This window comes from Elephas maximus, chromosome 10 (genome assembly GCF_024166365.1).
Source record: "Elephas maximus indicus isolate mEleMax1 chromosome 10, mEleMax1 primary haplotype, whole genome shotgun sequence".
NCBI lineage: Eukaryota > Metazoa > Chordata > Mammalia > Proboscidea > Elephantidae > Elephas > Elephas maximus.
The window spans coordinates 69,781,100-69,793,022 of record NC_064828.1 but is presented as its reverse complement, the minus strand read 5'-3'; positions in this window follow the sequence as shown (position 1 = coordinate 69,793,022).

Genomic DNA, 11,923 nt, shown 5'->3' with positions numbered 1-11,923 from the left:
GATTCCTCTACATCAACAAAAAGAACATCGAACAGGAAATCACCAAATCAATACCATTCACAGTAGCCCCCAAGAAGATAAAATACTTAGGAATAAATCTTACCAAAGATGTAAAAGACCTATACAAAGAAAACTACAAAGTACTAGTGCAAGAAACTAAAAGGGACCTACATAAGTGGAAAAACATACCTTGCTCATGGATAGGAAGACTTAACATAGTAAAAATGTCTTTTCTACCAAAAGCCATCTATACATACAATGCACTTCCAATCCAAACTCCAATGACATTTTTTAAAGTGATGGAGAAAGAAATCACCAGCTTCATATGGAAGGGAAAGAAGCCCCGGATAAGTAAAGCATTACTGAAAATGAAGAAGAAAGTGGGAGGCCTCACTCTACCTGATTTCAGAACCTATTATACAGCTACAGTAGTCAAAACAGCCTGGTACTGGTACAACAACAGGCACATAGACCAATGGAACAGAATTGAGAACCCAGATATAAATCCATCCACATAGGAGCAGCTGATATTTGACAAAGGACCAGTGTCAGTTAATTGGGGAAAAGATAGTCTTTTTAACAAATGGTGCTGGCATAACTGGATATCCATTTGCAAAAAAATGAAACAGGACTCATACCTCACACCATGCACAAAAACTAACTCCAAGTGGATCAAAGACCTAAACATAAAGACTAAAACGATAAAGATCATGGAAGAAAAAATAGGGACAACATTAGGAGCCCTAATACAAGGCATAAACAGAATACAAAACATCACTAAAAATGACGAAGAGAAACGGGATAACTGGGAGCTCCTAAAAATCAAACACCTATGCTCATCTAAAGACTTCACCAAAAGAGTAAAAAGACCACCTACAGATAGGGAAAAAATTTTCAGCTATGACATCTCAGACCAGCGCCTGATCTCTAAAATCTATATAATTCTGTTAAAACTCAACCACAAAAAGACAAACAACCCAATCGAAAAGTGGGCAAAGGATATGAACACTTACTTCACTAAAGAAGATATTCAGGCAACTAACAGACACATGAGAAAATGCTCTCGATCATTAGCCATTAGAGAAATGCAAATTAAAACTACGATGAGATTCCATCTCACTCCAACAAGGCTGGCATTAATCCAAAAAACACAAAATAATAAACGTTGGAGAGGTTGTGGAGAGACTGGTACACTCATTCACTGCTGGTGGGAATGTAAAATGGTACAACCACTTTGGAAATCGATCTGGCGTTTCCTTAAAAAGTTAGAAATAGAACTACCATAAAAAAAAAAAAGTTAGAAATAGAACTACCATACAACCCAGAAATCCCACTCCTCGGAATATACCCTAGAGAAATAAGACCCTTTACATGAACAGATATATGCACACCCATGTTTATTGCAGCACTGTTTACAATAGCAAAACGCTGGAAGCAACCAAGGTGTCCATCAATAGATGAATGGTTAAATAAATTATGGTACATTCACACAATGGAATACTAAAAAAAAAATAAAGAACAGTGATGAATCTGTGAAACATTTCATAACATGGAGGAACCTGGAAGGCATTATGCTGAGTGAAATTACTCAGATGCAAAAAGACAAATACTGTATAAGACCACTATTATAAGTTCTTGAGAAACAGTATAATCTGAGAAGAACACATTCTTTTGTGGTTACGAGAGCGGGGAGGGAGGGAGGGAGGGAGGGAGAGGGTTATTTACTGATTAGTTAGTAGATAAGAACTACTTTAGGTGAAGGGAAGGACAATACTCAATATAGGGAAGATCAGCTCAACCGGACTGGACCAAAAGCAAAGCAGTTTCCGGGATAAACTGAATGCTTCGAAGGTCAGCAGAGCAAGGGCGGGGGTTTGGGGACTATGGCTTAAGGGGACTTCTAAGTCAATTGGCAAAATAATTCTATTATGAAAACATTCTGCATCCCACTTTGAAATCTGGCGTCTGGGGTCTTCAATGCTAACAAGCAGCCATCTAAGATGCATCAATTGGTCTCAACCCACCTGGATCAAAGGAGAATGAAGAACACCAAGGTCACACGATAACTATGAGCCCGAGACAGGAAGGGCCACATGAACTAGAGACTTACATCATTCTGAGACCAGAAGAACTAGATGGTGCCCGGCCACAACCGATGACTGCCCTGACAGGGAGCACAACAGAGAACTTCTGAGGGAGCAGGAGAACAGTGGGATGATGACCCCAAATTCTCATAAAAAGACCAGACTTAATGGTCTGACTGAGATTAGAAGAATCCCGGCAGTCATGGTCCCCGAACCTTCTGTTGGCCCAGGACAGGAACCATTCCCGAAGACTACTCATCAGACATGGAAGGGACTGGACAATGGGTTGGAGAGAGATGCTGATGAAGAGTGAGCTACTTGTATCAGGTGGACACTTGAGATTGTATTGGCATCTCCAGTCTGGAAGGGAGATGGAAGGGTAGAGAGGGTTAGAAACTGACATAACAGTCAAGAAGGGAGAGACTGGAAGAAGGCAGCGGGCTGACTCATAAGGGGGAGAGTAAATGGGACTATGTAGTAAGGTGTATATAAGCTTATATGTGACAGACTGACTTGATTTGTAAACTTTCACTTAAAGCACAATAAAAATTATTTTTAAAAAAAAGAGCAGCAGTGGCAATATTAATTTCTGACAAAATAGGCTTGAAAGTTAAATCCATCAGAAAGGATAAGGAAGGATACTATATAATGATTAAAGAGACAATACACCAAGAATATATAACCTTATTCAATATTTATGCACCCAATGGCAGGGCTGCAAGATACATAAAACAAACTCTATCAGCATTGAAAAGTGAGATAGACAGCTCCACAATAATAGTAGACTTCAACACACCACTTTTGGTGAAGGACAGGACATGCAGAAAGCTCAATAAAGACACGGAAGATCTAAATGCCACAATCAACCAACTTGACCTCGTAGACATACACAGAACACTCCACCCAGCACCAACCAAGTATGCTTTCTCTTCTAGTGCATATGGAACATTCTCTAGAATAGACCACATATTAGGTCATAAAGCAAGCCTTCGCAGAATACAAAACATTGAAATATTGCAAAGCATATTCTTTGACCATAAGGCCATAAAAGTGGAAATCAGTAACAAGAAAGGCAGGGAAAAGAAATAAAACACTTGGAAACTGAACAATACCCTGCTCAAAAAAGACTGGATTATAGAAGACATTAAGGATGGAATAAAGAAATTGATAGAATCCAATGAGAATGAAAACACTTCCTATCAGAACCTTTGGGACACAGCAAAAGTGGTGCTCAGAAATATACACTGCTGGCGGGAATGTAAAATGGTACAACCACTTTGGAAATCGATGTGGCGCTTCCTTAAAAAGCTAGAAATAGAACTACCATACAATCCAGCAATCCTACTCTTTGGAATATATCCTAGAGAAATAAGAGCCTTTACACGAACAGATATATGCACACCCATGTTTATTGCAGCACTGTTTACAATAGCAAAAAGACGGAAGCAACCAAGGTGCCCATCAATGGATGAATGGATAAATAAATTATGGTATATTCACACAATGGAATACTTCGCATCGAAAAAGAACAGTGAGGAATCTGTGAAACATTTCATAATATGGAGGAACCTGGAAGGCATTATGCTGAATGAAATTAGTCAGTTGCAAAAGGACAAATGTTGTATAAGACCACTATTACAAGAACTTGAGAAATAGTTTAAACTGAGAAGAAAATATCCTTTCATGGTTACGAGAGGGGGGAGGGAGGGAGGGTGGGAGAGGGGCATTCACTAATTAGATGGTAGATAAGAACTACTTTAGGTGTTGGGAAAGACAGCACACAATACAGGGGAGGTCAGCACAACTGGACTAAACCAAAGAAGTTTCCTGAATCAACTGAATGCTTCAGAGGCCAGCGTAGCAGGGGCAGGGGTCTGGGGACCATGGTTTCAGGGGACATCTAAGTCAATTGGCATAATAAAATCTATTAAGAAAACATTCTGCATCCCACTTTGAAATGTGGCGTCTGGGGTCTTAAACGCTAGCAAGCAGCCAACTAAGATGCATCAGTTGGTCTCAACCCACCTGGATCAAAGGCGAATGAAGAACACCAAGGACACAAGGCAATTACGAGCCCAAGAGACAGAAAGGGCCACATGAACCAGAGACTACATCAGCCTGAGATCAGAAGAACTAGATGGTGCCCAGCCACAACTGATGACTGCCCTGACAGGGAACACAACAGAGAACCCCTGAGGGAGCAGGAGAGCAGTGGGATGCAGACCCCAAATTCTCATAAGACCAAACTTAATGGTCTGACTGAGACTGGAAGTACCCTGGTGGTCATGGCCCCCAGACCTTCTGTTGGCTCGGGACAGGAACCATACCCAAAGCCAACTCTTCAGACATGGATTGGACTGGACAATGAGTTGGAGAGGGACGCTGGTGAGGAGTGAGTTTCTTGGATCAGGTAGACACTTGAGACTATGTTGGCATCTCCTGCCTGGAGAGGCGATGAGAGGGGGTTAGAAGCTGGCGAAATGGACACGAACAGAGAGAGTGAAGGGAGAGAGTGGGCTGTTTGATTAGGGGGAGAGTATTCGGGAGTGTGTAGCAAGGTGTGTATGGGTTTTTGTGTGAGAGACTGACTTGATTTGTAAACTTTCACTTAAAGCACAATAAAAATTATTTAAAAAAAAAAAGGTGTAAGAGTAAACACTCCAAATTAACAGAAGTTATACTGAGGGTGGAATTGGAGTGATCTTAGGTCAGGTTCCTCAGAAGCAGAGCCTGAGATGAGACTTGCAAATGATTTGTTAAAGAAGAGTTCCCAGGAGAAATCAAAGGAGTGGAGGAAGCAGGACAAGGAAGAGGAAGAGGCTAAGCAAATGTGCAATTTCAGGCAGGATTCTGAGGAGGGTAACTTCCCACCTTATATCTCATTTGACCCTGCAGGATAATTTAGGCCTCAGAGCCGTTTGACCAATGCTAGGGAGCTGGATTCTCATAACTTGAACCCTCCAGTCACTGGCTAAGGATGCCCTGAGGGAAAGTAAACTTTGTGGCACTTCCAGCTCTCTGTTCATGAGGGCAACAAGAGCCAGTAGCCAGAGGGTAGGCTGATGAGGAAAAGTCTCAGGTACGGGCCACTGGAAGTGAAAGTTTATCAATCCAGGGGAAGGGTCCACAGAATGGAAAAAAGCATTCAAAGGAATCTGGAGAAGCACTGAGAGTTTATGCTATGGAGCAGAAGGGGAAAATGATCCCAAAAATATGTATTGTAAATTTTAACCTCTCTATGCCTGTGGTTATAATCTCATTTAGGAGTGAGTTATGTTTGTTATGTTAATGAGGCAGAATTATGTAGATTATATCTTGAGTCAATCTCTTGAGATATAAACCCGTTGCCATCAGTCGATTCTGACTCATACTAAGGACAGAGTAGAAATACCCCACCGGGTTTCCAAGGAGTGGAAACCCTTGGATTTGAACTGATGACCTTTTGGTAAACAGCTGAGCTCTTACCACTATGCCAGTAGGGCTCCCTTTTGAGACATAAAAGAGATTAAGTAAGCAAGTGAGAGAAGCAGGGATGAGGGCAGAGAGATGCCAAGCCACACAAATATCACCCAGGAGCAGAAGTTCAGAGAGACAAGGACCTCCTTCCAGAGCCAACAGAGAAACAAAGCCTTACTGTAGAACCAGCACCCTGAATTCAGACTTCTAACCTCCTAAATTGTGAGAAAATAAATTTCTGTTTATTAAAGCCATCACTTGTGGTATTTCTCTTACAACAGCACTAGATAACTAAGACAGAATTTGGTACTGGAAGAGTGGGATACTGCTCTAACAGATACCTAAAATGAGAAAGTGGTTTTGGAATTGGGTAATGGGAAGAGCTGGAAGAGTTTTAAGGTGCCTAATAGTAAAGCCTAGATTGCCTTGAAGAGACTGCTGGTAGAATTATGGACATCAAAGGCAATTCCGGTGAGGGCTCAGAAGGAAGTGAGGAGAGACGGAGATAAGTCTCTATCAGCTTAGAGAATACACATGGCATCAGAAATGTAGATGTTAAATGTGCTTCTATGAGGCTTTAAAAGAAAATGGTGAACACATGATTAGACTATGGAAGAAAGGTGATGGTTTTTACGCAGTGGCAAAGAACTTTTCTGAACTATGTTCAAATATTTGGTGGCAGGTAGAACTTGTAAGTGATCCACTTGGATAGCTGGCTGAGGAGATTTCTAAGCAAGACCTTAAAGGGGCTGTGTAGTTTCTCCTTATCACTTATAATAAAATGTGAGAAAAAAGAAATGGACTTAAAAATCAATTGTGCAAAATGAAAACAGAATTTAAGGATTTGGAAAATTCTGTTGTACAAACTAAGGACATATGTCCTAGAATGTTCACCAAGGATGTGGCTACAGCACCTTTTGTTAAAGACGTTAAGCCTGTGATGGATATAACCAACTACCACAGCAGAAAACCCATCAGCTTAGACTGGAGGGAACAGAGACAGGTCAAAAGGAAAGAAAGCTGTCTGCTTTTGGAATTCTACAGGTAGGAAACAGGCCAAAGGAGCTATACCCGTTGTCCTCCAAGAAAAGACAAGACCATCCCTGAAGCAGCTCGGAGATCAGCAGAACTGCTGGAAAGAGCACAGAAAGCAGAGCAGTCTCAGGTTCAAAAGCGTGGGGCCACAGTCTCCTAGGTTTCAGAGTCGGATCTTCACCCACTCGGTTCTGGAGTATGAGGCTGCTGTTAAGGTGTGCTGGGGATAGAGCCAATGCTTAAAGCTGAGGGGGTGGGGCTACCATGCCCAGGGGGCAGAAGATTGAGGTCTGCCAGGGCTGAAGAGATAAATTCTCCACTCAGGTGGACTAGGAAAATGGGGAGGCCTAAAGCTGAGAGAGCAGAATTGCTGTCCCAGTGGGCCTGGAAGGCAAAGCTGAAGCTGAGGGTTAAGGGGACTCCACTCAGAATCCAGACGTATGACCAACACCCAGGGTCTGGAGGGCAAGGCCATTGCCCAGATGGCCCCAGAGAACAGAGGATTATTTTCAAGCCTTGAGAGCTAATGTAAATTGTTCTGCAATTTGGACTTGCTTGGTATCCATTATCTCTTCTTTCTCTCCAGTTTCTCCCATTTGTAATGAAAATGTCTACCTTGTGCCTGTACCACTATTGTACTTTGGGAACAGATAACTTGTAGTCTAGGTTTCATAGGTTCACAGACGAAAAGGAATTTTTCTTACGGTGGAATACAACTAAAATCTTACCCATATTTGATTTAGATGATTCAGAAGATGAGATTTTGGATTTGGAGTTGATTTAAGACTTTTGTGATGATGTGATACAGTGAATGTGTTTTTGCTGTGGCAAAGACATGAATTTTGGGATACCAAAGGGTAGAATGTTATAGATTGAATTGTGTCCCCCCAAAATATATGTTGTAAATCCTAGCTTCTATGCATGTGGTAATAATCCCTTTTGGGAATGGGTTGCCTTTATGTTAATGATGCATAACATAGTGTAGGGTGTATCTTGAGTCAACCTTTTTTGACATATGAAAGAGATTAAACAAGTGAACAGAAGAAAGATGGGTAAAGAGAGATGCCAAGCCACATGAAGACAGCCCAGGAACAGAAGCTTAAAAGAGACAAGGACCTTCCTCTAGAGCCAACAGAGAGTGAAAGCCTTTCCCTAGAGCTGGCACCTTGAATTTGGACTTCTAGCCTCCTAAACTGTGAGAAAATTAATTTCTGTTAGTTAATGCCACTTATTTGTGGTATTTCTGTTATAGCAGCACTAGATAACTAGGACAATCCCTTTCAATTTATACATTTCCGTGTAGCTTGAATTGTTGCTACAAGCATCTAATACCTTTGTGATTCAAATGACAGAAACTTAATAAATAAATAAAATGTAATCTCTTAGGCTAGGACCAGGGAAAAATCCCTTTATGAAGCAGAAGGTCTACTTGGGATCTATTTGGACCAAACACAAGCCCACACATCAAGTAGCCATCTCCAAAGGAGGGTGATTCTGAATTTCCAGTGGGAGAGATAGTATAAAGATGCATAAAAATATACCACAATATCCTAGCTTATAATAAAATACCTTGAGGCTTAAAAATGTCTTATCTGTATATCCCACAGCAACAAGTTGTATAATGCCTTATACATTCAATAGATATTTGATTTGTTAAACAAAATGAAAATTATATATACATATACCACAACAACCAGTCATGGGAAAAAGCGGGGAAATTTTACATATAATAATAACAAAGAACATAAAATTCTTGGGAATAACCCTACCCCAAAAAAAAAACCCTTTGAAGTAAATATATTTGTAACCTCAGATAAAAGTGGCTAACATACGCAGAAAATAAGAACAGAAGTTTATAAACACAAATAGGTGAAAAAGAAACAATTGGAGATCTTGAAAATGAAAAAATATCATTTTTAAAATAGAAACCTCAACAGATGAGCTGAATTGTATAATTGACACAGCTGAAGAGTAAATTAGTAAGCTGAAAAATTTGGCCAAGAAAATCTCCAAGAATGTGGAACAAAAGGATAAACCATGAAAGATGGATGTAACAATTCCTCTCCTTGAAAATGAAGACAAATTACACCCAGAGGAGCAAAGATAATAATGACAGCAGACTTTTCATGAAATATAATGCAGTCCAAAAAACAGTAGAGCAATATCTTTAAAGTTCTAAAAGAAAAGAAAAATCTGTCAGTCTAGAATTTTATAATCAGAGAAAAAATGTTTCAAAACTAAGGGAAAAGTGAAGACAATTTCATATATTCAAACACTGAAATAAGTCACTACCAGCAGACCAGCACTGGAAGAAATGTTAAAATAAGGCCTTCAGGCCATGAAAATAATACCAGAAGGAACTACAGATCTATCCAAAGGAATAAAGAGTAGTACAAATGGTAAATTTGTGGGTAAAAATAAATACTTTTTTTATTTTTAAAATCTTTTAAAAATTTAAGGAACTGCTTAAAGAAAATAATAATGTAGAGCTTATAAGATATGTAGAAATAAAGCATATGGCCATAATAACATAAAGGTCAGGAAGGGGAAATGGAAGTATACTGTAAGTTTCTTATGCTTTACATGAGTAGTATAATATCACTTGAAGGCAGACTGTGATAAAGATGTGTACTATCAATACTAAAAAGCAACCACTTAAAAAAAAAGAGGCATAGCAATAAGACAATAAAAGGATGTAAAATAGAATCATCAAAAAATTTTTCAAAAGCAGAAATAAGGAAAACAAGGGGGTTGGGGATGGGCAGATGCAACATATATAAACCCAATTGCAAGGTGGCAGTTTTAAATTCAACTTATCAATAATTATATTAAATGTAAATGAGCAAAACCACAATTTAAAGGCAGAGGTTGTTATATAGGATAAAAGAGCAAGAATCAGCTACGTGCTATCTACAAGAAATACACTTTAAATATAAACACACAGACAGGTTAAAAATAAAAGGATGGAAAGACATATAATGCTAACACTCATTAAAATAAAGCTGAACAGGCTATATTATTGTCAGACAAACTAGACTTCAGAGCACATAACAGGCTGTTGTTGTCAGGTGCTGTTGAGTTGGTTCTGACTCATAGTGACCCTATGTATAACAGAATGAAACATTGCCCAGTCCTGCACCATCCTCACAATCATTGCCCATTGTTTGAACCCATTGTTGCAGCCACTGTGTCAATCCATCTCATGAGGGTCTTCTGTTTTGCTGACCCTCTACTTTTCCAAACATGATATACTTCTCCAGGGATTGGTCCCTCTTGGTAATATGTCCAAAGTAAGTGAGACGAAGTCTCGCTATGCTCGCTTTCAAGTGCTCTGGCTATACTTCTTCCAAGACAGGCTCGTTCATTCTTCTGGCAGTCCATGATATATTCAATATTCTTTGCAAAAACCAAAATTCAGGTATACCAATTCTTCTTTGGTCTTCAGTCTATTAGCAGCCAAAATTATATATCCTACCAGTTTAGCCAGGACAGAAATAAAAGATCATCTTCCATTTCCTCAGGATGAAAATTGGTCCTCCGAAAACAGTCTGATGGCTGTGCTGAGTAGCCCTCAGGGAAGGCAGGCCCAGGTGATTAAAAGCCTTGCTAGAATCACATGCAGTTAAGGAGGGGCAGTTTCCCAAAGAAGAGATTCAAAGACACTTAAAATCATCATATCCCCACTATCGAATGGATGCTTAGAGACCAGCTACCTTTCTAACACATCACACTCGTGTAACGCATAGTAATGGCACGATCCTATCCAAGAACAACATGGCAATGATGGAAGAGATTGAGAGGAGAAGCTTTAAAAAACATATTAGTTCTGGGAACAATTTATTGTATTTACCATAAAATGGCTAAGGGATGGGTGAAGAAATAATTTTTTTCTCCAATATTTCTTACATAAACTATAATTTGAAAATTCCAGAATTAAAAAAAAGTTAATATTGAGTCCAGATTTTCAGTTAAGAAACAGAAAGTGATTTTACAGTTTCCTATTCTTTGTACCCAAACGGACTTATACAAAAATATCCCTAGTAACCTTCAACATTTTCCTAAAAAAAAAAAAAAACTTCAAAAAATCAAATCCAAGCTCCATAGATCCATCCAAACTCCCTGAGGAACCGAAATCCTGTGAGAGCTGTGGAGGTCTTGGGGAATATCTAGCTCAATTGGCATAACACAGTTTATGAAGAAAATGTTCTACATTCTAACATAGTGAGCAGCGTCTGGGGTCTTAAAAGCCTGTGAGCGGCCATCTAGGATATTCCACTGGTCTCACCCCTTCAGGGGCAAGGACGAATAAAGAAAACTAAAGATATATGGGAAAAATTAGTCCAAAGGACTAATGAACCATATCTACAATGGCTTCCACCAGACTGAGTCCAGTACAACTAGATGGTGCCTGGCTACCACCACTGACTGCTCTGACAGGGATCACAATAGAAGGTCCTGGACAGAGCCACAGAAAATGTAGAGTAAAATTCTAACTCAAAAAGAAAGACCAGACTAGCTGGCCTGACAGGGACTGGAGAAACCCTGAGAGTATGGCCCCTAGACACTCTTTCAGCTCCATAATGAAGTCACTCCTGAGGATTCCCTTCAGGCCCATAAAACAAAAACCAGACTAAAGGAGCACACCAGCCCTGGGGCAAGGACTGCAAGGCAGGGGGACAGGAAATCTGGTAATAGGGAACCTAAGACTGAGAAGGGAGAGTGTTGACATGTCGTGGGGTGGTTAAACGATGTCATAAAACAATATGTGTGCTAACTATTTAATGGGAAACTAGTTCTATAAACCTTCAACTAAAGTACAATTAAAAAAAAAAATCTAATCCAAGTCTTATCCTACCATGCATAGTTGGGAACTCTCTGCCATCTACTTTCAGTTCTAACTCATTGAGTGGCTCATTGAAGAAAGTAAGACATACAATGAAGGTGAGTATCACAAATCACAGGTCACTGTAATAGAAAGAGAATTAGAGACCTTCTACTCCACCCACCCTTCCAAAGGGGCTGAGATAACTATAGCACCCATCCATAAGTGGCCTTCAGTAGTGATGAGTAACCAGCTAAATCTGATACATATTGATTTAGTTTAATTGGAAAATATCTTCCTATTCTCTAAAAAGGCACTTATTTTCTCATTTTGTGTTTTACAACATACTACAAAAATAAAACAATCACCACTCATACCCCTCCAAAAGAAACAACTCCCAGCATCTCTTTAGAATGGGAACGACCCATTACAAGCATTCTTCAGCCTAAGGGTTGTAGAAGTTTGCCACCTACTGACCTTTTGCTGAAATACCTTGCTCTCAGATGAAAAAAAAAGAAAAAAAAAA